General features: G+C 42.9%; 1 pseudogene; it reads right to left on the bottom strand.

The window, feature by feature from the left end:
* Positions 1-24,217: 24,217 nt before the first annotated feature.
* Positions 24,218-24,640, bottom strand: LOC119804019 (annotated as a pseudogene).
* Between the last annotated feature and the right edge of the window lie 2,698 nt (positions 24,641-27,338).

The raw sequence follows: 27,338 nt of genomic DNA, 5'->3' as shown, positions 1-27,338 counted from the left end.
AGAGGGGCTCTAGTGAGCTGCATGCTTGATTAACTGCTCTCTTGCTGTCTGTCCAACTTGTAGCATGTTTTCTTTGCTCCTGGTTATGATTCTTTGTGCATCTCCTAAGCTCCCTGGCACCCCTTTTATAAAAAGTCTGGATTATTTGCCTGGGGGCTTCACCCCAGCTCCTGGCATAAGCTCCCTCCCCTGGGAGTTGCCTCAGTCCAAACTCTACCTCTGAGAAAGCCCACCAAATGGTGTCCCCTCCCCAGGGAGGGTCAAGACCACTCAGGCTATTTAAACTATGCCCCCAGAGAATGAACACGTGGTCTCCAGGTTTCGCATGGACTCCCCTTTTCTCTCTTCCTCTCTCCATGTTTTCCTGGGGCTACCTGGGAACACTCCATTAAACATGGGAGTTTTTAAATTCGGTTTGATTGGGATTATTTGCATCGGTGGAGAGGTTTGGCGGTTTAAGAAAATACTTAACACTGTGTATTCTTTTTAAATTTTATTTTGTTTATTGTTTTAAATTGAGCTAACATTCTCCCCCTCTCCCCTTCTACCCTTCCCCTGCTCCCATGTTCCTAATTTACTCAGAAGAACTTGTCTTTTTCTCCTTCCTAGGTGTGTTCTTTCTTGGTGTTTTAAATTAGATGCAAGAACCTGGAAACACTCACCCCAGACAGAGGTCCACCATAGCTGTGAGGTGACAGATCAGTCTAGGCAGGACACCAGAACGAGCGGAGTCATTGAGCACCAAGGGCCCTAAACTGCCGAGGCAGCAAGTGTGGAGGCTCCACGCCCAACAAGCACTGAAAGTCCGCTGATTTGGAACCTGGAGTCTGAGGATGTGGAAGCCCCCAAAATTGATGCCTATTTCCACCTTATCTGAAGGGCATATGGTTTAAGGTTGCTCAAAGTGTTGACAGCAACCGGGTTTCATATCCTGACCTAGAGTATGGTTATGTGGGTGTTTCTGTCATTAAGAGGGCCCATACAGGTAGATCCACTCAACACTGACCAATGTCAGGAAATTCAAGGGCATAACTTCTGCTCCTTCTTTTGAATTAAGAGGTTGACCTAGGGACTGGCTGCCTTTAGGATACTTGGTCTAGGGTAGGTTCACTGCCTAAACAACAGAATGCTTTTCTCATGGATTAATGGCTTAATGGCTCAAAGTATTGAAGCAAGTAAGTACTGTAGTTGTCCTTTGTATCCTGTTAAAACAGACTCTTGTCTTCTTCCCCCTGTGTATTGGGTTATAAAACGTACAGACAATAAATGCGGGTGAATTCAGCATCTAGTATTCCCTGAGTTGCCCTCCCATTACTATCCTATGTCTTAATGATTCTCTTTTATCTCTGTTGCCCCTCTTAACATTTTTCTAATCCTCATGCTGCTACCCTGGTAAGTGTACTTGTTGAACCTGGTCCCCCGACATGAGGAGCTACCTGCTCATCCATATAGTTCACTATTGTTTTCTCCGGACCCCTTATTCTCTCTCTTGGCCCATCTTGTCTAAGCATTTCTCTCATTTAATTAGACGCTTCTTTGAGACCACAGTTGAAATTATTTGCTTTATTCACTTCGGCTCACTGGTTTCCAGAACAGCTTCGCCACCCCAGGAGCTCCCTGAAGGCTGAGGGACCAGGATTGAAAATGTGAGCTCCATCCCCCAGCCTTCCCTCTCTCCCACAGTTTACCTCAGACTGTCTGTCACAGCAATGGGAAGCTAACAAGGCTGGCCTGTTTTAGCACCTCGAGAAGGCAAACCAATGGCCTCTGCTCATTCGTTCTCTCCAGCGTGATTGTTCTGTTATGAGGTCCCATGAGTCTACATGGTTTTAAAATTAAATTTCCCAACCTAATTCCCTACATTTCTACTAATTTGCTTTTTTCTGCTGTTAGTGAGAGCTAGGTATTTCTGAAAAATATTAACCTCCTGACAGGAAATATTTTTTTCCTGTATGTATAAGGATAACAATGAAGATGAAAGGGATGTACATTATATCATATGGCCCATAGTTTATGTTTTCACAGGGAAATACCATTGAAGAGGATAAGAATAAGAATATAGAAATGTAAATTCCAGAAGTAAGAATGTAGAAATAAAGAAATATAAAGTTGTAAGCCTAGGAGACTAAGAACAGGCTGTTAGCAGCTTAAGGATTAACCATTAACAGTGGGTTACTCGGCTTTACAGCCCACAGTTTGAGAGGCTGAAGCGGGGCTCTACAAACTTAGGATCACTCTGCAAACTGAGGATGAGCTTTTAGATGACCCCTGGCCATTCATGACCAAAAATTGATGTGAACTGAGTTAACTTTTAAATAACGGGGTGTATGTGTCTTTGAACTTTTTGGTTGTGCATTTTCCTATACCCTTCCCTGCTATGCAAAACATGGGGTGACAAGGGAAGTACAGAGCCTTGGTAAACACTACCAAGGAACGCCAGGGAAAAACAATGGACTAAATGCAAACACTAGTTTAACTGAAAAACTCTGTTAATGGAAATTGCAAAGAAAGGCAATTTGTATCTGAGTTTTACCTTGAGGTTGTAAAAATTCTTTTGTTATTGCCTAATGCTTGCTGTAAAGGAGGAGTTCAAAAACCAGCCTTTGCCACAGCCTTACAAGTCCATCTCTGGCTGTGGTCCCAGCTAGCTGATAAGGTGTTTGTGCTCCATGGAGCTTTAATTTTTTTAATTTTTAAAGTTTTTTTCCTGGGATAAAGTTTGCTCCTGGTTTATTAGACTTGGGTGATCTGTCTCATCTTTATGAGACCCCAGAGGACCCAACATTATAACGTACAACACTCATCGCAACCCACAATCATAAGGATTTATTTTACAACCAACCAGGAGTTGCTTGTTGTAGCTTTTTCTAAACCCTTGGCTTTCAGCCTAGATTTCTTGAAACAGAAGAGCCCTGAATTGGACTCCCTGCCCTGTCACTTACAAGTTGTGTGACCTTAGAGTGACAAGAACTTAGAGGCTCTCTGGAAAAAAAAAAAAGGATATTATTCTTTAGGCCAGAGTTAAGAATAATAAACAATATAATAGAACCATGGAGTTAGTGTTAGTAAGCCTTATAAGTACCTTATGAATTGCCCTTGCTTTCTTTTTTGTGTGTTGTTTGTGGTGTCATTTATTGAATAGAGGGGGTCTCTACACCAGGTAGGCAGAACAGACAGGGAGAGCACACTCGTGTCTACGACAGCAGAATTTACATCTTAGTGGTTGGACAATTCTGGCACAGGAGGTAGATACAAAGTAGGGACTGGGTTCCAAGGAACACAGACAGCAAGATTCACTTCTCAAGTGTTTTCCCTTTTAGATCCAGTCACTCCGCCCTTGACTTTGGAGTGTCCCACAGTGTTCATCTCCCATCTCTTCCCACAATATGAAAGCAAGGATGGTCTCACCAGAATAAGAATACCTTATATCTAGTGGGGAGCACCTGCCAAAAACCACCAGAAAAACCCTACACAAACACAACAAAAACACAAAGATCCTGGGATACTAAGGAGATATTATCACTCCCAAAATTAGAACCAGTGGGAGGAAACAGCAAGCAGCTCGAGTGGAGACTGGATCTCTAAGAGCTCTTTTGCTAAAGGGTGATTTTAAGGGACCCCTGTCTAAGAGAGCACATTTGCACCCATTTTGTGTTTGGTAGTCCAGTAGGTACTAGTCTGACAAGGGCTAGTACTTGTCAGAATAAGAATCTAGGTACTCAGAAGGAAATCGAGTTCAACAAAGACCCATAACTAATAACAAGGAATAAGGGACTATGCATTCTGGAAAGCAGGGTCTTTTGCAGAATTTGGATGGGGTCAGGGCAGACATGGTTAATTGCCTGAGCCTGACCCTTAACCCTCTGAACTTTGTAAAACTGGATGTTTTCTTTTTAAGAACAATAGCTTTTTTTCTTGTTTTTGAGATTATTATTTTATTACAAATTTCTTCCCTTCCCTTCCTTCCCTCCAAACCCTTCATGTACTCCACTCTGCTCTTCTTCAAATTCATGGCCCCTTCTAATTGCTGTTGCATGCGTATAGGTATTTGTGTATATGTATATATTCCTAAATATAACCTGTCAAGTCAATATTATGTTACTTGAATGTATGTTTTTCGGGCTGTTTGACACGGAACAACCAATTGGTGTGTCCTTCCCTGGGAAGGACCCCCTCTCCCAGTTTTCCTCAGTTGCCTGTAGTTTCTTGTGTAGGGTTGAGGCCTCATGGATCTTTCCCCATCCCGTTGAGCATGCTCATTGACGTTCTCCTTGTTTAGCTCAGATTTGGGGGCATGTTGGTAAGATTCAGTGGGTGTAGCATGTGATGATACTAGGAGATACAACCTCACCGCTAACTCCCTGGTCCTTTGGCTCTTAAATCTTTCTTCCTCTGGCCTTTCTGCAGTGTGCCCTGAGCCCTAGGTGTGAGAGTACTCTGAAGATGTATTCGCTGAGACTAGGTTCCACATTCTACACTTTGACTGGTTTTGTTTTTATTTTATTTCATTTATTTTTGTTTTGTTTCATTTTTCAAGACAGGGTTTCTCTGTGTAGCTTTGGAACCTGTCCTGGAACTCACTCTGTAGACCAGGCTGGCCTTGAACTCACAGAGATCTGTCTGCCTCTGCCTCCCAAGTGCTGGAATTAGAAGTATGTGCTACCACTATCCAACTTATTTTATTTATTTATTTCTGAAATGAATGATTTGGATTGGATTGGGATTGCTTTGAATCTGTAAACAGCTTCTGGCACAATGACCATTTTCACAATGTTAATCGTACCAACCCACGAGCACAGGATGCTTTGTGTTCATTGTAGTGGTCCTCGGTTAGACTTATTGCCAGATATTTTCTTTAAGGCAATTGCGAATATGAGTTGCCCATGATTTCCTTCTCTATGTGTTTGTGGTTGGTGTCTAGATTTATTTCTTGCCATATTGATGAATTTGTTTATCTTTGTTAGGTATTTTCTGATAGACGTTTTGGGATCTCTTGATGCGTAGATGACACCAGGATCTTTTTTAAAGCCAGTACAATCAGTTCAGCAGAGGTGCAGAAGACGCCAGGCAGTGGGAGTCTGGCTAGGCCCAGGGAAGCAGAAAACCAGATATTTCTTTTGGGCAGGATTGAGGAGCTCTGATCCAGCAGCTGGGTCAGCAGTCCAGCCAGATCTCCTCCAGCTTAGAAATCACTTTATTTTCATCTCTGGTTTACATATCCGTTTAGTTGGGAAAATGTAAACCAGGAACTTGTTTGATGTATTCTTAATTAACCCCGTGGCCCTTACCAAGTCCTAGCAATTAGAATTTCAGAAATATTCTTTCATTTGTATTAGTTGTTTTTTCTTGTTGTGCTGACAAAATACCTGATCAAAACAACTTAAGGGAAGGAAAATTATTTTAATTTAATTTTAATTTACTTCATTAGCATTCCACCCCAGGGCTCTGCAGTCTCATGACTGCCATGTAATACAAATGGCATTATATCCAATTTCAAGATTTTATATGTTTTTACCAGTCTCAAAACTGTTCAAAACTGTTCAATATCTTCTGAGACTCAAGAAAGTCTAAAGTTAAAGATATATATGTATGTGTATACATGTACATATATATGCATGTATATATATGTATGCACACACATATATTTATATATACTCATAAAATCAGAAAATAGGTTTCATATTTCAAATATACACAGAGGAAATAATCCATCCCAAAAGGAAGACACAAGGACTTCACAAGGAAAAGTGGACCAAAGCAAGACCAAATCCTAGCTGGGGAAACACTGACCCCTGCAGCTCCATGCCCATCATCTGGGACATGTTATAGAATCACATGTGATGGATCACATGTCCTCCAATAGACTTGGCAGGCCCATACATTGTCTTTCCCTTGGACTGAGACACTCGGCGCCTGCAGCTCTTCTTGGCATATGTCCTCATTCCCTCGACACCTTCAGTATCCTGAGGTCTCAACTGTAACTTGTTCTTCACTGTCACTGCCTCAAAAATTGCTCTGAGTAGATCACAACCCTATGACCCATTGTCTGGCCCAGCTGACTGGGAACTCTGTCCCTGTAACTGGATTCCGCTGCTGCCAAACTAGCACCATATGGCCAGCATCAGATTCTGCCATCAGTTAGCGATGTATCTGGGCTTCCCTTTAAAGCACATTTGCATTGGCCTCTCAATGCCTGCGTGGCTAAATCGGGGAATGACTTCTCCCAGGAGTCCCTCAGGCAAGACACCCTTAGCAGTGGCTCTCTCATGACACTCTTTCCAGGAACTTTCATTTTAAATTGGAGTTTGCAGGTGAGTTTGCATTTTTACACTCTGAGCTGTGGGTACGTGGAGCTTTGCCTTCAAAATCACTTGTCTGATCTGAAGCAAGCGTGAAGCTTCTCTTCAACGGTAGTAATCTCTGGAACTCTGACAGCTGCTTTGTCTGTCTATACCTCCTCTGTCAATAAACTTAAATGCACTCCTGCTATTTTCTTAAACATGTTGAACATTTCCTTAATGTTTTTTTTCTTTTCTGCTGCACTTTTTGCTTTGAATCCTTAAAACTCGGTGAAAAGTGACGAGGAGCCACACCACACTCTGAATGTTATGATGTCCTGAAATTTCCTCTGCCAAAGACATGGGTCCATGACTTTTAAATTCATCCTCAAATCTGACAAAGTGTAGTCAGATTCTTTGTCAGAATTTAGCATGATTGCTGGTAGAGTTGTGACTCTTTGAAACCTTATGAACAGTCTTGACACTTTGCATTTCCATCGGGGTTCTGGTCTTCCAGGCTCATGTTAGAATTGCCTCATAAGATCTGCTTACAGCAGGGTAGGGTGAGTCAAGCCTGAGACTTCAAAGTCGTCCACATCCCTCCCATAAACCAACTGGAAGGGCCCATGGCCCACACAGTCAGCTTTATCACGGCAACAGCCCTATTGCTCAACATCACTTTCCTTTATTAGTTATTTTCCCTTGCTATTCTGACAAAATGAAAGACAGAAACAGTAAGACTTTAAGGAAGGAAATATGTGTTTTGGATTACAACATAGCAACATCTCATGTCTTGGCCATTCAGGAAGCAGACAGAGGTTCTAGACCAGAACCCAGGGAAGTCTGTCCCCAGAAGTCTGTCCCCAATGGTACATCTGCCATCTCAATGCTTTTATAACATCCCCAAACAAACCACTAGCTGGGGACCAGGCTCAACCATAGCAACCTGTTGATGGCATCTCACATCAAAATAGAGCAGCACCCACTTTCACTTCTGCGAGTTCATGCAGGCACCCTCTACTCTTTAAGTCCTCCACAGTGAGTACTGCAGGAAAGGTTGATGAATGAATGAGTGAATGCAGGTTCTACCTGGTGGGAATCTCTAGGCCTCTGACTCTTTTCATGTGAGGGTAAACTAAATATAATTTATGTTAGGTGTTTCTGTTGATGTTGTAAGCAATTCTCTAGGAATTGTTTCATGAACCTAATGTACCCACTTTAAAGATGTAATCAATGAGCATTCTGTCATTACGGCTGGCAAAGCTTCTGTCTTGTGAAACTTCATTGGTCAGTCCTGACTTCAGATGGTTCTGTCTTGTGAAATCTCATTGGTCAGTCTTGACTTCAGGTGGTTTTCTTATGGTATCCTTTCTCCAAAAATAAGAGACACGAGAGTAAGAATTAGTATCTGTGATGGCTATTCTTGGTTGTCAATTTGACCACATCTGGGATTGACTGAAACCCAAACTGTTGGGTACATCTGCAAGGGATTTTTCTTGATCCAATCATCTGAGGTGGGAAGATCCACCTTTAATCTGGGCCACATCTTCTGCTGGCAACCCATATAAAAGACACTGAAGACAGAAGCTTGCTCTCACTCTTCTTTTTCTCTCTTTTTTAAAAATTAATTTTATTGAGCTCTACATTTTTCTCTGCCTCCCTCCCTATCTCTCCCCTCTCCTTCAATCTTCTCCCAAGGTTCCCATGCTCCAAATTTACTCAGGAGATCTTGTCTTTTTCTACTTCCCATGTAAATTAGATCGATGTAAGTCTCTCTTAGGGTCCTCATTGTTGTCTAGGTTCTCTGGGATTGTGATTTGTAGGCTGATTTTCTTTGCTTTATGTTTGAAAATCACTTATGAGTGAGTATGTGTGATAATTGTCTTTCTGTGTCTGGGCTACCAGACATCAAACATCAAAATGATGTTTTCTAGCTCCACCCATTTGCCTGCAAATTTCAAGATGTCAGTAGTTTTTTTCTGCTGTGCAGGACTCCATTGTGTAAATGTACCACATTTCCCTTAACCGTTCTTCAGTTGATGGGCATTTAGGTTGTGTCCAGGTTCTGGCTATGACAAACAATGCTGCTATGAACGTAGTTGAGCACACGTCCTTGTGCTATGATTGTTGCTCTCGCTCTTGCCGGTAAGTTTGTTCCTGAACTGGCATCAGAGTCTACTTCTTCAGCGTTCTGGTGTCCTGAAGACTAACCGAGTCATCCAGCTTTATAGACTGAATAGCTACCATATTCCTGGACTCTCCATGGGGAGACATCCATTGTTGGACTAGTTTGACCATTGTAAGCCACTCAGTCTCTCTCTCTCTCTCTCTCTCTCTCTCTCTCACACACACACACACACACACACACTCTCTAATCAGTTCTGTGTCTCTAGAAAATTCTAATACCACATCTATTTTAAAAGCCAGACAATGAGGTAATGACACAAAAACTATATTCTCTTAATTTTGGGACACAAAGTCATAATTAATTAAGCAGGAATGGTCTGGGATCACAAAATACAGCCTGTGGGTCAAGTCAAACAGAAAAAGGATGGAAGGAGTCTGGATATCTTGGTGATTTGAGTGCTTGTTTGCCCTTTACCCTTCTTAATCCCAGTCATCTTTCTTTGAGTTCTTTATTATTGGTGTGTATTACTTACACAAAACAATGGGTCTCATGTGACATCTTCACACATGCATATAGTTCACCGTTCTTTCCTATTCCCTTCTGCATAAAATCTCCCTCCCCACTCCCTCCAAAGGCAGCTTCTACATTCATGACTTTAAAGATGATCTAGACCCTACCTGTGAATGAACACAAGAAAGGTTTCTTCTGAGAAATGCTCGTGCTTGGGGTTGGAAAAAGGAGTCATGTGGTATCAGAAATAACATTTTATCCTCTTTTGTATTTTTAAATGACTGCTCCTTCTTTAAATAGCTTCCCTATAAGTTGCATTCATATTTTCCCTAGTGATCTATTCTTCCGAAGGCCCGTGTAGCCAGAGTGGATTTTTCTCCCATTTAATAGCACTCCTTGTGCTGTTGTTTGGAAGTTCTTTATTCTGACTGCTTTGTCGATTAACATTTTACAGTGAGAGAAAATATCCGTAAGGTTTTATTTCCCCTCCCATTACTGAAATCCTGCAGTCCAGAGCTGACATTCACAGTGTGAGATTTTATGCAGCATTAATCTTGTGTCCAATTTCTCCTGGGTCACTGTGTGTGGATAGCCCCTGCTAGCCTTAATAAGGAGCAGGTGGGCACAGCATGCCTGGAGGCCATGTGTTCCCAGCTGCTGATTAAAGATAGAGCAAGTACGAAGATCCCAAACCTCACTGCTAACTGTCTGGGACTGTAGGATCAGGACTAACTGGAAAGAAAAGAATAAATATGGGACTTGAATAAACAAAGCCATCCTTTCTCTGTGGTTAGAAAAGGTATTTTTCCTCAGTAGAATATATTGACTTTTAAAACAGAACCTATCCCAAAGCAAAAGCTTTTTGAGAATTTTGCTTTTACAAAGCCAAGAGGGAGAAAAGATGCGAATACATCATGTCTGTCCAACAGCAAAGGCAAACCGAGGCCGCCAAGGTACTAACGGCTCAGGGCGTTTCCATAACTGACATGAACACGTGATGTTAGATGAGATGGATATTCAATGATAAATATGGAAAGTTTGGGCACCCCCTACCATGACTTTTTTTTTTCAAGGCTTTTCTCTCTCCTCTTTTTTTTTTTTTTTTTTTTTTTTTTTTTAATTAGAAAGATCAAATGGTTAGCAACATTGAAACAGAATCGGGGAAGTTTTGAATTGCTTTGCTGTCTTTGGGATAATTCCTTGTTGGGAGAAATATTCTAGAAGACGGATCTTATCACAATGGGCTCACAGGTGGAATTACTTGAGGGCAAAAATGTCCTTGGGAATGATAGCAAAACGAAGGACAGACGCTGTCACCTGGTGGCCATGTTCTGGAATTGCAGTAATGTCCTCGGCTCCCCACATCTTTCCACACTCCTGTCACCAGCGGCAGGGGACCCCAGATGCTGACTTCAAGCTGGAGCAGCGGGAGGCTTCCCCTAGCTTACTCTCAGGGAAAGGAAGAGTTAAAAGTTAAGGTGACACAGCAGGAATGGCTTTGGGACTGTGTCTTTTGATGGCAGCTTTGAGACTTCCTGCCTATGACGTCACAGTCTGATCACCGAGCCCTGATGAACTTCACACAATGAGAACTTGAGTAGGCCACACCCATGGAGCTGTGACTAAAAGTGTGGCCTAATGTAGGTAATTTTCTGCCAGCGACGAGTTGTTATTATTGTCCTCGTGGCTACCAATACTGTTGTCATTTGCTTTTACAATAACTTATTGGCCTCTGTAGGCTCTTCATTATATATTAAACGGCTTGGATTAAAGACCTCAATATTAATCTGAACACATTGAGCTTGATAGAGGAGAAAGTGGGAAGTACTCTACAACAAATGGGCACAGGGAACCGTTTCCTACGCATAACCCCAGCTGCACAGACATTAAGGGCAACATTAAATGACAAGCGTTAGTTGTCCTTGCAGACCCAGAACCCGTAGCTGGCCCTACTATGCCACCAGATGCTCTCACACTTTCTCGGAGGCCTCAGAAACACCCAGGAGTGGCGGTGCCCTGCCAGACACTTTTCCAGCTAGGCCAGTCAGAAACCTGGACCTCACTATCTGACGCTAACAGCAGGTGTCTTCCTTGAGTTCCCAAGCAAGAGTCCACAACATTACCCAGACCAGTTACTCCTCAAAGCACACAGGATCAAGTACACCAACTCCTAGAGATTGGGCTTGAGGGTCTTGGCAGCCAAGGGCACAGTGATGTGTCTAAGAAATGTGATCATGGCTTCCTTTCAACCGCCTCTCCCCAGTTTTGACAGTGGTTTTCCTCCTGGCTGTTTATTGAAAGGAAATGGAAACACTTATCCCTAAACGCTTTATACGTGATATTCACAATAACTTTATGAATGTCCCAAACTGAGAAGAATTCATATGTCTACTGGTTAGATAATGTCTAAAATTTGCCCTATTTATACAATGGAACAGTAGGCACAAATAGAAAAGCGCAAAAATACTGAAACTGACTTTGGGGAGAAGGAATAAAATCCACTTCATAATCCCCGCTCTGGCTGATCTAAGTGTGTAGCTTTCTCTTTTGCAAAGCCGTTTGGAAAGAGGGAACAAAATCTTTTGACAGTCATTTGCACTCAGACCCTGTGTAGTTACTACCTGTATCCACTAGATGGCAGACACGATCTGGGAAGATGCTCAGGAACCGCCATGGTATTTCAAGGTCTCCAGGCTCAGGAAACCAACTGGCCAACCCTAAGAAAGGTAAATGGGCTGGGAGATGAGGCAGAAGCTGGAATTCAACAGCGGCTTTTCCCATAGGGGCTCAAACACATCTAGGGGAAGTCCCAGGGAGCCGAGGAAGGTGGTCACCACAGCTAACCCCAAAAAGTCTGGAGAAAGGAGGCAGGAGTCTGTAACAGAATCGTGCGTCTAGGATAAGCAGCAGGGACAAGAGGGATTCAAGGGGGCCAGCGCCGGGGAAAAGGGGGACAACAAAATGCTGCAGGACAGCCATACACTGGTCTACAGTAAGGTCTGGACAGGAGAATGCCGGGGGCCCCCAGAGGAGCCAAGATGTAGTATAATGGTCCTGCGGGCACCCACACCGCCGACCTTTTGTTGTAAGGGGTGAATTCTGACTACCTGGCTCTTGAAGGAGAACCATGAGCAGAAGAAAGAGCCTCAACCCAGTTCACAGCCAACACAGGGAACAGAAAATTCCGGTGCTGGGCAGGAGCAGAGCTCTGTGGAACGGTGTTGGCGATGGATAAAATTGAAAAGGAAAAAAAAAAAAAAAAGCCAAGAGGGGCTCGCTAGTTCCACCAGCATGTTTGAAATCTAACCGAGCAATGTTGATGGTGACGGAAAAGACGGAGACGTGGCTGCTCCTAGGTGTGCCTTGAGGAGAATGTTGATTGTCGATGTGAAGGAAAGCCAGCGGCATCTGGAAAGGTCCAGACTGAACCTGAACCGGGCTGTGAGGGGAGAGAGGGAGGGGAAAGCAAGGAAAGAGGAGCCAAAAGGGCAAAGAGCACCAAGGGACCGCACAGCCAAAAATGGTTGAGGTTTCTAGAAATCCGAGAAGCTAGGGACTGGAGGGGTTGAGAGTCGCAGGTAGCGACTCTGTAATAAATACTTGTGAGTAGGGACTCAGGGAAACTGGTAGTCAAAGTCTGCCTTAGTCTATTAAATATTCAGCTCAGCCGTTTGTCCTGATTTTGAGACCTCACAATTGATAGAGCAGGATTGGTGTGGTCTTTACAGACTTTTCTAGAATAAGGAAACTGATGTAATCGTGCTGGTTTTGTAGCCCTACCAAACTGAGGCTGAATAAAAAAAAGTCACTTTGAAGGAGGGTTGCCAAAGCCAGGGGGAACGGTTATAAAGCTTTGAGAAAATAGTTTGGAGACAGGGACGTCACTGAGACAATGGCATGGAAATTACTAATGAATGAGTTACTAATGTAACGGGAACAGAAAAGAAAATTACAAAGAACAAACACAGGTGTCCGGACACGTTTCTCGAGGGGATCTGAAGTTTCCTCATACTCTGCGCCAGAGCTTGAAGCTCCCAGGACTGCTGAACACGCCAAACTGTTAATGAGGGTAAATGGTTTGGTAACCAGTGCGGTACCTTCCGCTCTCTCTATTTAAAGTTAACCAGTGTGATAATCAGTGGATCGGTCATCTTCCGTTTTCTATTTAAAGGTAAACCCCATTTTAGCGGGGTGGCGGCGGCACAAGCCTTTAATCTGGCACTCGGGAGGCAGTTCGAAGACATCCTGGTCTGCAGAGTGAGTTCCAGGACAGCTTGGGTTACACAAAGAAACCCTGTCTCGCCGGGCGGTGGTGGCGCACGCCTTTAATCCCAGCACTCGGGAGGCAGAGGCAGACGGATCTCTGTGAGTTCGAGGCCAGCCTGGTCTACAAGAGCTAGTTCCAGGACAGGCTCCTAAGCCACAGAGAAACTCTGTCTCGAAAAACCAAAAAAAAAACAAAAAAAGAAACCCTGTCTCAAGAAAAAGAAATAAAAGGTAAGCCCCATTTTCAGGCTTATAAGTCTCCACTTAATCCTGCTTCGGTTCGGTTCCGTTTGTTTCTGCGACTGTGTTAGCCTAGGGCTCTCTGCGTTCTGCACCAGCCCATTTTCTGCTGAGCCAGGGGTGCTGTGTGTCTTGACCTTTCTCTACCCTGGTGCTCTTCGCCATTGCTTGATACGCAGTGCTATGGAATGGTACTTAAGTTTCCCACTTAAGTAATCGTTTCTCTTCTTAACATGATGTTCATTTTCATCACGTATAGTTACTGTCAGGCTCTAGACGCACCCTCAAATGTCTGTTTTCACATCAACAAAACAGGAAAAGCTAGAAGGAGGAGGATGAAGACCCAATTTCAGAACCACCCAAGATGGCTGTGTCCAGCCATCGCAGTTCCCGCTCCAGCTCTTGTAGAGGGCTACAAGGTCCCTGTTTCCTGCTTCAACTTCCCAGATGTAAAACCCTCCTTCTTAAGATTGTGTAAATATAAAGGCGAGATGCTTATCTTCCTGATATCCCAAAGGAACAGTACAGAGTGCCTTAGATACAGGCACTGGCCCTTTATTCTTACGATCAAAATTAGTTTCCGCAGGAATTTTATTTTTTATGGTATTTAGATTTAAAATAAAGTCCCATCCTTGGGGAAAGAATACTAATAACTCAGCTGCAGGAGGCTGAGGAGGAAGCTCTCAAGACTGTAGGCTCAAGCTCCCCCCACTCTCTAACCATGTGACGATTCCCATGGGGGTTCAGCTGAATTCCTTTTACATTATCAACCCGCAAAAGAAAAAGGCATCCACAGCTGATAAAGGCCCAAGGTTGCTGACAAGAAGTGCCATTCACACACATGATTGACAAATATTAATTATAAGGAGTTACTTGTCTCGTGTTGGAGAGATTTCCTGTCTCGGCCAGCAGCAGGCTTCTTGCTAGTTTGGCTCCAGCTGCTCGGTTATCTTTCTATTCTTTGGGGACGTTTAATTTGTTTTCTTATTATTTTATTTAACAAATAGTTGAGTGTCCGCAATGAATTGATTAAATTAGTGCTCAGCTTGTTAAGGGACATTGGTAGTTTGCAGAATTTGGGAAAGCAGTCCTGAGGAATATGTCAACAGGTAAAGTCATCTTCAGTGGGGCTGACACTGCACATTTTCTGGTTTTTGTTGGAAAATGAGAAGTCGCCTTAATTAGTCTCAGTTCGGTTAATGGCAAAACTGGAGCTACTGAGACCTTGACACCTTAGGAGTCTGGCGAGTGTAATGAGATCTTGCGTGAGGATGTTTTACCCCTGTGAAATGTTGGGTGATTGTGAAGATTCTGGCCTTGGCTTCCAGTTGCTGAGCTGGATGATACAGTGGAATGTATCTCTGCAGCTTCTGTGGTTTCAGCCTAGTTTTTTTTAAAGAATACTAAAACATTGGAATCATGAGAAGAAATTTTTTAAGACTAATAAAACATTGGAATCACAAATTACCTTTTTGCATTTCTTTTTTATATTTATTTATTTATTATGTATACAATATTCTGTCTACATGTATGCCTGCAGGCCAGAAGAGGGCATCAGACATCATTATAGATGGTTGTGAGCCATCACGTGGTTGCTGGGAATTGAACTCAGGACCTTTGGAAGAGCAGGCAATGCTCTTAACCACTGAGCCATCTCTCCAGCCCCACCTTTTTGCATTTCTAAAGCAGTTCCGGAAAACATTATGGATAAGTGAGCCTTGGGGAGGCTTCCTGATTTTATTTTAATCTACAGACAGACAGACAGACGTTGTGTGCAGTGCCATGGGGAAGTCTTCATGCTTGACCTTACTCACTTTCATGCTTGTACCCCAAGCCTGCACAAAGTGGCAGGCCCTTTTTTTCCCCAAAGATTTATTTATTCAATATGTATACAGTGTTCTGCCTGCGTGTATGCCTGCAGGCCAGAAGAGGGCACCAGATCTCATTACAGATGGTTGTGAGCCACCACATGGTTGCTGGGAATTGAACTCAGGACCTTTGGAAGAGCAGGCAGTGAGTGCTCTTAACCACGGAGCCATCTCTCCAGCCCCAGGCCTTTTTTTTTTATAAATTAAATTTACTTATTTATTTATTCCACATCCCAACCACAGTTTCCTCTCCCTCTTCTCCTCCCATCCTTTCCCCCACCCCTCTACTGCCCCCTCCCATTCCACTCCTCCTTAGTTTCTGTTCAGAAAGGGGCAGGCCTCCATGAATATCAACAAACTTGACATCTCTAAGCCCCTCCCCTTGTATTAAGGCTGAGCAAGACAATCCAGTATGAGCAATAGGTTCCTAAGAGCCAGCCAAAGCATTAGGGGCAGCCCTGCTCCCACTGTTTGGAGTCACACAAGTAGCCATGCTACACAACTGTCACATACATGTAGAGGGCTCAGGTCAGTCCCCTGTGGGCCCCCTGGTTGTTGGTTTAGACTCTGTGAGCTCCTATGAGCCCAGCTTAGCTGTTTCTGTCAGTTTTCTTGTGATGTCCTTGACCCCTCTGGCTCCTAGAATCCTTCCTCCCTCCTTCAGCAGGATTCCCTGAACTCTGTCTGATGTTTGGCTGTGAGTCTCTGCATCTGCTTTCATTAGTTACTGGATGAAGGCTCTCTGACGACAACTGGGGTAGTTCCCAATCTATGGGTACAGCAGAATATCATTAGGCATCATTACAGTGACTTTCCCCCCTCTAATTGTGTTCAGTTCTAGCCTAGGTCTCTAAGCCGTCCAGCCTCCGGGTCCTGGCACTCAGGCAGTGTCAGGGGTGGGCTCCCTCTCGTGGATGGGTTGCAGGCTAGACCAGACATTGGTTGACCATTCCCATAATCTGGGCTACCCTTACCCTGCTGGCTTTTGTCCATGTTTCCTAGCTCTTCCTTTCTTGATTGTTCAGGGGTTGAATGATTTATGCAACCTGAATCCCATGGAGTCTCCAGAGGCAGATTAACTACTGAAGGTAAAGATTAGAAATTAGAGTTCTTCAGAGAAATAGAATCAGTGTGCGTGCGCATGTGTGTATATGTGTGCCTATGTATGCATGTATGTGTGTGTGCTGAGATTTATATATTTTTGAATTTTTTTATTTATTTTTTATTTTATGTGTACATGTGTTTGCTTACATGTATGTACATGTACTATGTATGTGCAGTGCCTGCCGTGGTCAGAAGAAGGTGTTGAATCGCCTGGAACTTGAGTTAAAGATGAAACAATACAAACGAAATATCACAGCACACTTTAAGTCACGCTGAGCTGGTAACCTTCTAAGTGAAACGACCGTCTGTGTTCTTGGCATCCCGATAAAGCCCCTGGATGGTCAGGTGAACAGTGCTATCGTGTTGTCTGTCTTCCACCCCAGCTCTTCCTTTCAATTGCAAAGAATCTGGCATGAGTCTGAACGGTCCCAGAAGAGCTGTCCAAGTTTGCTTTTCTCTTGGATGGTATATGATGTGCCGAGCCATTCAGTCAGGGCCAAAATTATTAGTTCTTGCTTTTTTTTTTTTTCTGAAATTGGTCAAACTGGGCAGTTTGCCATCAAAGTGGGAGCCAGCCAGACTCCAATTTCAGAAAAAGATTAAGAAGGGAAATACGTTTGGAAAACAAAATAGATTTCATTCAGAAATAATTGAATTCACTTTTTGAATGATGGATACAAACTGACCAAAAGTTATTCAATAAGAAAGCAAAAGGTTGAAATGTAACTTAGCCAGCAATACTTCTTTTAAAAGTTAAAAACAAGAGTTCTACCTAGCCGTTCATACTTGGCTATACACAACCCTGATGCTCCCCAAATTTAGAATTCGTGTTTGTCTATGAATTTAGGATAGGTCCTTATCCCAGAGACAGGTCTAGAGATTTTGGGAGCCCAGGAAGTGGGGTCTGCTATCATTGTCCACCCTGCTGGACACTCAAGTGTTGGGGGGGGAGCAGCGGTGAGAACACAGTCTTGGCTTTCTTCTTTCAGGTATGGTTTGATGTTGGCCCACCAGCTGACATGTGATCACTAGCGACAGCCTACCCACAGTCTTCTAGTGTCCCCTCTGTTTCTGTACATGTAAGCCAGAGGTATGACAGCCATAGGTCATATCTGTACATGACCTCAGGACATGTGTAACTATTGGAATTAATTATATTTTCTTCAGTCTTTGTCTGTTTGCCCTTCTCTCTAGCTTCTACTTTATCTACTTCAGGGAGGGAGGAAGGAAAGGAGGGAGAGAAGGAGGGGAGACAGAAAGAGAGAGAGAGAGAGAGAGAGAGAGAGAGAGAGAGAGAGAGAGAGAGAGAGAGAGAGGAGAGAGCGCACATGAGTGGATGCTCATGGATGAATATTAAATCCTCAAATGAGACGCTCTTTAGGAGGCTTTTTCGCAAGCTTTTAACACGAATACAGTGCAGAGGCAGGCTGACCAAAGTGGAGATTCTGGTCCAGGCATTCTGGGTAGGGTCCCGCCAGCACAGTGTGCCCACGGTTTGCCGCACTGCAAGGAGAGCATTTGTAGTTAGAGCAGTTGCCTTCTACCTTCAGGGCTGCCCCCACGCAGCGGGAGGGTGTTCTGCTTCCCTCTCTAAACTGCTGTAACTTGACTCTTTGGCCTCTGAACACAACGGAGTGATGGATCCTCCATTTCCTGCCTTTAACCACGCTCATCCACATTTCCAGGCAGCTCTGGTCTCATGGCCGTATACAGAAAGTCCGGTCCAGGAGAGCAAGTTATGCTTCCCACGACTGTCCTCTCTCAGGGACGCTTTTCTCCTCTAGGAGTTAGCAGTAGGGGATTGCGTGAACAGAGGGGGCTATACTACTCTCTTTGAGTGTAGATGTCACCCTTCTGAAAACTGGCACATTCATCTGCTCATCTGCCCTGCTCTACGAGCCCACCCTCCCAGGATTAGCTGACTACTGACTGACAGGCTTTCTTTGAGGGACAAGGCCGGGAAAGCCGCTGAGTTGCGCATGCCCTCAGGAGCCTCTTGGGAGGTGTGAGAGTGCATAGGTCACCCACTCAGTTTACCCAGAAGCTGCACAGTCTTCAGGAGCTTGGACTCGCTGCGCTGGCAGTTCTCACGATCTTGGTTAACCTCCACACACCAATCACTGACGCTGTTAGCTGCTCTGACTTCGGTGAGTAATTTCCAGGTGCAGTTGGTCTCCTACATTCTGGAAGGGATCACGCTGGAAAGCTGATGAATGCACCAGACAATATATTATGAAGAGTTTCTGAGGAGACACAGATTCAAACAGAAGACGAATGGAAGTTGCCTGTCTGCATGTATACTTCATTCTGTCAGTCAGTGTGGTGTGGGCTGTCCAAATTTATGTCAAGGAAAGCCAAATTCTATTAACATTTAGTATACCTGTGCCCTTAGAAGTTTCAGAAGAATCTCAAAACAGATCAATGGTTTTTTTGCGAGAGAGTTGTATTTTAGACAGCTCTATTTACTTGAGGAATTCACGCTTCTTTGACGCACGAGGCAAGAGGAGAGGAAAAAAGAAGAGAATTATGTCACAGGTGAGAGATTAAATAATTCAGTTGACTAAACCATTATATCCTCTAAATTCTATTTTACTAGGTCGGGTTCTCTTTTCTTTCAAAGTGCTATGGATTTAAAGTATAACTAAGTATGGAAATGTCACGGTGAAATGAACTCATTTGTACGGTTAAAATGAATTAACATTCTCAGACAGAATAAGGTATCACAGATGCAGGGAGAGCATGGATTTGCTCCCTGCAAGCTGCTCTCTCTTCTAACTCAGGACCGAAGGACTAGCTCAGTATGGTGGTGGTTCACGCGTGTAGCCCCAGTTACTCGCAAAGCTGAAGTAGCAACAGCACTTGAAGCCGGGAGCTGGGACTATAGCGAATTGTGCCAAACTGTCACCCCCTCTCATTTCCATCATCCACAGTGGCTACTGAAAGCTGGAGACCGAAGTTGGACTTTTTTTTTTATCAGTACCGCTAGTCCGCAAATAAGGACACAGAGATTTATTATTAGTTACAAAAGCTTGGAACTGGCTTAGGCTTGTCCTTAACTTGTTTGTAGAACTTAAATGAACCATTGGGGAGTATTATTTTCAGGTGTGGGACTTTTGTTTACGCTGCATTTGTTTAACCCCGTGAAGCTGTGTTACTGTGCCTGTCTAAAAACCCCTGATGGGAGCCGGGCGGTGGTGGCGCACGCCTTTAATCCCAGCACTCGGGAGGCAGAGGCAGGCGGATCTCTGTGAGTTCGAGGCCAGCCTGGTCTACAAGAGCTAGTTCCAGGACAGGCTCTAAAAAAGCTGCAGAGAAACCCTGTCTCGAAAAACAAAACAAAACAAAAAACAAAACAAAAAACCCTGATGGGCTGATAAAGAGATGAATGGCCAATAGTGGGGCAGGAGCAAGGATAGGCGGGGCCAGCAGGCAGAGTGTACATAGACAGCAGAAATCTGGGAGAACAAGGAGCAAGAAAACAAGGAGAGGAGGAGAACGCCAGGGACCGATCACCCAGCTACTAGGCAAACCATGGAGAAAGAAGTAAAGGTATACAGAAATAGAGAAAGATAAAAGCCCAGAGGTAAAAGGTACCCAGGATAATTTAAGCTGAGAAAAGCTGGGAAGAAACAAGTCAAGGTAAGACCAGGCATTCATAACAAAGAATAAGCCTCCATGTATGATTGATTTTTTGGGAGCTGGGTAGCGGGCTCCCCACAAAACCAAAAGAACAAAACATCACACATTTTGGCCTTCTGTCATGGTGCTCGAATAACCGTCTAGAGCCTGAGAAAACTGGGGGGGGGGGGGGGGGGGGCCCCCTTTAAGAGTTTGTGCCTGCTGGCGAGCCCTTGAGCAGTCAGCACACTAAGTAGTAACAAAAAATGAAGTAAAAATGCCTGCCACAACGCAAGCATTGGCATTTTAGAGCTCTAGAAAGGTTTAACGCAGTTCTTAGTTAGGTACCTCTGACCTGGTTACAAAATTTAGGCTTGGCTTTCACGACCTAACCCAAGAGTGGTCCGAGTCAGCTGATAGAGCACGAGGAGGATCCAGGTGTAGCTGAACAGTCTAAAGTTTGCTCCTGGGTCAAAAGAGGCTGAGACGCCCAGTAAAAGATGTCCATTCAGAAAAACCTCTAAGCAGGTTCCAGTGTGTTTCACAATGTATGTAGGCTTAAGAAAGAAGAAAAATGGTATAGGCAATCATAAAAAGAAATAAATAAAGTGTTTAAAGAGACAGTAAAAGTGATGTAAAAGAAAAAAAAATCCATGTAAAGATTGGAAACACACAGGGAGTCTGGAGATCCTGTATGCTATTGTGTTGATTTTGAATGTTTTGATTGCTGAAAAGCAAAGGACAGCTGCTCAGAGACCTGGAATTGAAAGAGGGACTGTAGAATAAACCAGCCTAGATACTTTAAGAATGCCTTAACTTTAAAAAATGTAATCAAATTAGGGTCAGGGCAGGGTTTTGCTTTTGTCTTTACAAAAGAATAAAAATATCCATATTGAAGACTTCAAGGACCTTTAGACAGACATCTAAAAAAAAGGGAGAGCAAGAGACTAAGGAGGGTAGAGGAGTATAGAAATTTATATAGAAAGAAGACACACACACACACACACACCCAGAGGCAAAGGGTAGTCAGGATAGTATAAGTTAAGAAAAGCTGGCAAGAAACAAGCCAAGCTAAGGCCAGGCATTCATAAATAATAATGTTTCCATATGAGATTTATTTGGGACCTGGGTGAAGCCCTCCCACCTCCAAAAGAAGCCCAAAAGATTAAAACATCACATAATAATTAACCCATCTTTTTAATCTATGTTCTCCCACAAGGCTTGTTATCTCACCTCCATACTGCACATCCTGCTTCCTCCACATCTGGCTCGTGACTCAACATTCCTCTTCCTTTCTCCCCCTGGAAATACCTACTGTCCTATCTTGTCTAGCTATTGGACATTCAGCTCTTTATTATACCAATCAGAAGGCACCTTGGCAAAGACATATCTTCATAGTATCTACAAATATTCCACAACATTTCCCCCTTTTTGTCTAAATAAAAAGGAAAGGGTTTAACTCTAGCCCAGTAATAAGAACAGTTATCAGGCAAGAATTACATTCACAATGTCTAGTCCATTTGTATTTGGCAATTTCAGAGAAAGTACTCTATTAACTATTATATCCTGATAAGTCCAAAGTTTTATACCTAAATCAGATTTTATCATAATTTATATTACCATCCTAAAAATATCTTTTTAGACCTTAAAACATTTTCTTAGATAAACAACATAAATTTTCATGTCTCTCAACCTTATGCACTTTACATCTCTTTTGTGAGTTTCTTTTCTGAATTTGGTAACAAGAAAAATTATAATTATCTAATCTTCAACCCCATAAGAGACCTGAGAAGGATATAATATTATCTGAGTAAACAGGAACTACAGAACAAGTAACTTCTAAAACTATAGAAATGACAGAGACATCTGGATGTCTGGTTCCTCTGCAATATTGGAGCATCTATCTTTAGCCCACAGGCCTACAATATAACAGACTTTTCTGTAAAGTAAGAAATTTGAAGGGCTGTCCTACCTCATTTTGGCAAAGTTCAGCAGTCACCTTCTTTTGTGTCCTGCTTATCCAATTTGAATAGCATCCTGTCAACAGTCAAGGCAAGAGTAGATTCTTGCTTAAATGGTTAGCTTTGTCACATTGAAAACAAACTCCATATGGAGAGTTTTCAAAGATCATTGTTGTAAATTGTAAGATCATGAAGTAAATTGTTGTTACCAGGAGCAGACATATCTTACTGCCATGGAAAGCTTTATGTTATTAACACATATTAAATGCTATATTCTATAGGTCTCTGTAGTGTTTGAAGACCATCTGTGTATTTAAAATATATCCCTGATCTTGAAAATATACCTAACATGTCTATAAAGTTTGTTATAAATGGCTATTAACCTCTCCTTCTTTATTATCTTTAATAGCTTTCAAGGACTAGAACTTTACATTATATTTTTTGATGAGTTACATTGGTACATTACCTTAAATAAGAAATAGAAGCATATAATATAACAAAAAACCTTAAATTTCTATAAATATATCTTAAAAAGTAGAAACATAGACAGCATAACAAAATAACATTAAATTTGAAACAACATACAAAATCCATACCAATATGAAATATTTGAGACTAGTAGTTGCTTTTTAGTTTAAAAGTAGATTCAATAATTTATCCTTTTATTCTATCATTTCTATAACTTGCCTTTCTCTTTTCAGAATAAGATTCCTGAATCTAATTTTCTTTGCTTAGTTTTCTCCCTGACCATGACCAATAACAATTTGCAACCACCGCCCCCAATGTTGACAAACATCCACTAAATGATTATAAGCCACCCCCACACCTTCTGGGATTGTGGCTGTTATGTTCTTTAGACTGTTTTCTATTGTCTGGGGATGGCAACATCTTCAGGAGATCTTGAAAAAAATTGGGATAATGGTCAAGTCCTGGAAAAACAAGCAATATTATTTTTTGTTTAGTGTCTGTGTAATGCTCATCTGAAGTCTTGGCTTGAGTGGGCTGTGAGGCTGGACCATCTCTACAAGCAGCTTTGAAGTTGTTTCTGGATGCAGAATTTTGAGGAGACTACACCAGAAGCATTGTGAGAGACTGGATCACTGAACTACTTGTCTTTATTGGCACCTGGTCTTTTTCTTTTGAAAATATACAAACTTTTAAAGTTCACATACATATCTGCATTAACACAAGTATGGAATGTGTGATGTATACAAGTCAACTAAAGATGATTTTTTTGTTTTATGGTTGAGCAGGTAAAAGGCATTTATTAACTTTATAAGTTTGGACAGTATAACCAAACCTCTGCCCATGCCATATAAAGGATGGCATGTAATAATAAACCATGAGAACTCTGTAGCTAACAAGATTTATCATGTCTCTGTCAGTCTCAGAGCTGTTCCTATGTTGAAGGATTAGCTTATATATAACCCGTCTTGTAATTTTTTCTTCCAAGTCTCTAGCCAAGATTTTCAGAAGGTCTCTAGCCAAGGAATCCATAGCTTTTCAATTCTGTAGGAACAAAAGCATGTAGTGATATATTATTTTTATTTTAATAAATAAAGCTTGCCTGAAGATCAGAGAGTAAAACAGCCCTGCTGGTCAGCCTTACAGACCAGGCAGTGGTGGCACACACCTTTAATCCCAGTAGTCCCACTAGTTTGCCATAGAAACTGGGCAGTAATGGTACAGGCATTTAATCCCAGCCCTAGAGAGGAATATAAGACGGGAGGAGACAGCTCTCACACACAGTCTCATTCTGAGATTCCTGGAGGCAGAATCACCATTTCCGATCAAGGTAGAGGTAAGAGCCAGTGGCTGGCTGCTTTACTTTTCTGGCCTTCAGGTTGAAACCCAATATCTGTCTTGAGATTTTTATTAATTATGTTGCAAAAGCGCAACCTCTTCCCCAAATACAACACACTTTCTGACTTCCATTTTGAAGTCAAGACATCCTAAAGTGTATAGACTGGTTTAATTCAGCAGTCCCTTCCACAATCCAGTGTCTCTCACAGCTGCCATTCTCTGTTCATTAGCATTCAAAAATTCAAAATTAACAAAGCACTATATAAGGTCCAAATTCCTGTGTTATAATATTTCTCATTTTTACATGGTTTTTTAAAATTACTCTCTCTTTAAAGAGTTTATTTTAAACTATTTTTTATGACTTCTATTTTCCTTTCTTTCTTTTTTGGAAGGTGTCAAGAAAGCTTTTTAATGAATCTATTTTACAAACGCACTGGAGAGTCATGCAATGCTGCCTGCATTCGATGCAATCCTGGGCCACAAGTCGGCACACTCCTTTGCAACTGGACCCGTGATATCAGAACCTTTCATCTCTCCTTTATTGTTTACTATGACCCCTGCGTTGTCTTCAAAATAGAGAAACTCCCCATCTTTTCTTCGATATGACTTTCGTTGTCGAATTACAACGGCTGTATGGGCCTTTCTTCTTAGCTCCGGTTTGCCTTTCTTCACCGTGGCCCTCACCGTGTCACCCACACCAGCAGCAGGAAGTCTGTTCAGTCGTCCCCTGATTCCCTTCATAGAGAGGATATACAAATGTTTGGCTCCTGAATTGTCAGCACGGTTGATCACAGCTCCTACCGGAAGACCCAGGGATATCCGGAATTTCACTCAGGAGGACCCACCACGTCCTCGCTTCGACATCTTGAATGCCCGGAAAGAGTCAGAAAGGAAGTAAGTACCCTATTTTCTTTTCTTTCTTCAGCATCCAAGCATATTTTTAAGTATACTATATCTGTTCAGAGGTTAATCTTGGTCTGGACCTGAGTTTTTATGTGTCTGCAGCCTTCTCTGACCATGTGCGGCAAGCCTTAACCTACTAGGCTCTCTATGGCTGGCTCTGCCCCTTTTAGGTCTACCCAACTGTGCCAGCTGCACCTAGCCACCCCAGCTCTAGGGAGCTGCTGTGTCTGTACTGTGGTACGCATCTCTGTCCAGTCTCCCACACATGCTCTGTTGCATAGCAGGACCTCTTAGAAGAGTTGTACCTCTGTATGCCACCAGCAGTGGGCTCTCTGTACACGCTGCACACTGGATGCCCTCTGTATGCCACCAGCAGTGGACTCTCTGTACGCTGCACACTGGATGCCCTCTATATGCCACCAGCAGTGGACTCTCTGCACACTGCACACTAGATGCCCTCTGTATGCCACTAGCAGTGGACTCTCTGCACACTGCACACTGGATGCCCTCTGTATGCCACTAGCAGTGGACTCTCTGCACACTGCACACTGGATGCCATTTGTAGTCATACTTTTTTTTTTTTTTTTTTTTTTTTTTTTTTTGGTTTTTCGAGACAGGGTTTCTCTGTGGCTTTGGAGCCTGTCCTGGAACTAGCTCTTGTAGACCAGGCTGGTCTCGAACTCACAGAGATCCGCCTGCCTCTGCCTCCCGAGTGCTGGGATTAAAGGCGTGCGCCACCACCGCCCGGCTTGTAGTCATACTTTTTTATCAGGACCACCAGCCCGCAAAAAATGACATGGAGGGGTAATGAATTATAAAAGCTTGGCCTTAGCTTCGGTTTTTTCCCAACTAGTTCTTTTTTTAAATTTATTTATTTATTTACTATGTATACACTATTCTGTCTGTGTGAATGCCTGCTGGCCAGAAGAGGGCACCAAACCTCATTACAGATGGTTGTGAGCCATCATGTGGTTGCTGGGAATTGAACTCAGGACCTTTGGAAGAGCAGGCAATGCTCTTGACCTCTGAGCCATCTCTCCAGCCCCCTAACTAGTTCTTATAACTTAAATTAACCCATATTTTTAAACCTATATTCTTCCACAGGTCTTGTTACCTCAACTCTGTACTGCTCATCCCGCTTCTTCCATGTCTGGCCCACGACTCTCGCAAGTCTAGATTCCTCTTCCTCTTCCTCTCTGTCCCTGGAAATCCCACTTAGCCTTTCCCACCAAACTATTGGCCATTCAGCTCTTTACTAAGCTAATCAGAAGGCACCTTGACAGACACACATCCTCACAGTGTACACAAATATTCCACACAGGAGACTACCAGGTTACATATGCTGATTGACAATGTCTCGGTACCTGTCACTGCACTCTGGTGTTGGCAGCATTGTAAGGATGTCTTGACTGAAGGGATTCCTCCCTATGAGCATTGATTCCTATTGAATATCCACATATTGGGAACAAGCGCATGCTTGTGTGACGGATAGCATGTTGGCAAGTACACACAGACAGTTAAGCCAAGGGTCTGTTGTTAGTCATTGGAATTCAAGCAAAGATTTGATGCTATTTAATGTCATCCTAAGTTAATAATCAAAGATCAAAAGTTAATAGAAGTCACACAGATTAAGCACACAAAGCTTTCCTGTTTGATAGTTCAAAAAAATTACCTGGATACCTGTGTGTCCTCGTGTAAATCTCAGTCAGGTTTTTAAGTATAGGTTGACCTTCCTAAACACCACCGAAGAAAGGAACTTCTACCTAAGTACTGAGTGTCACTGGGAAGGGAGCAGCCCAGTGGGTACTTGGTGACTGGGTCTGGGTATCTTTGCAGAGCTGACCCTAGGTGGGTGGGTGACACACCCCTGGCATTTCTTCGGTTTTAACACTCATTTGCTGATAGATGATTGTGCGCTAAGACACTGCCCCAATCGTGGCATTTAAGCTTGGGAGCTACCATCTGGGAGGTGTTTTATAATTTTTTTTGAGATTATAATGCAATTATGTAATTTCCCCTTCCTCTTCCTCCCTTCAACACCCCATATGCCCCCTTGTTCCATTTCAAGTTCAATGCCTTTTTTTTAATATTCATATGCACATATGCATATACATATATTCCTGAATACATCGTTGCTTTCTGTGCATGTGTGTTTTCAGGTCTGAGTGTTTGGCTTTGGACAACCATTTGATGTTCTCTTCTCTGACAAAGATGACTTGCTTTCATGCTCAGCATGTTTTGGTTATCATGTTCTTTGTCTAGGATTGAGGTCTCTTGAGCTTTTATCCATGCGTGTAACAATGTCTGCTGCTGTCATCCTTGTTCATCTCATGTTCATCATGCTGGTGAGAAGTCATGGGTATAGCTTCTGATGTTCCTAGAAAACACAGTCTCACAGCAAACTCCCTGTTTCTCTGGCTCTTATAGTCTTTCTCGACACACTACTGAAGCTATGACCAAGCAGGAAACTAGCCCTGCTGTATCTTACACAGATCCAATCAAACAAAAGCCCATTGCTTCTCATGTGCCTTTCTTTTATTGTTCTCATTTGTCTCATTTGGGGTTTTTTGCTAAAATATCTGCCCAAGGACATGAGATGCACAATGCTATTTTCCTTCACCACAGTGTCCGTCAATATGAAATTTGGCATAGTGTCCCA

This window comes from Arvicola amphibius, chromosome 18, assembly GCF_903992535.2.
Source record: "Arvicola amphibius chromosome 18, mArvAmp1.2, whole genome shotgun sequence".
Classification (NCBI taxonomy): Eukaryota; Metazoa; Chordata; class Mammalia; order Rodentia; family Cricetidae; genus Arvicola; species Arvicola amphibius.
The sequence above is the reverse complement of the archived record's forward strand: the minus strand, read 5'-3'. Positions and strand labels throughout refer to the sequence as shown.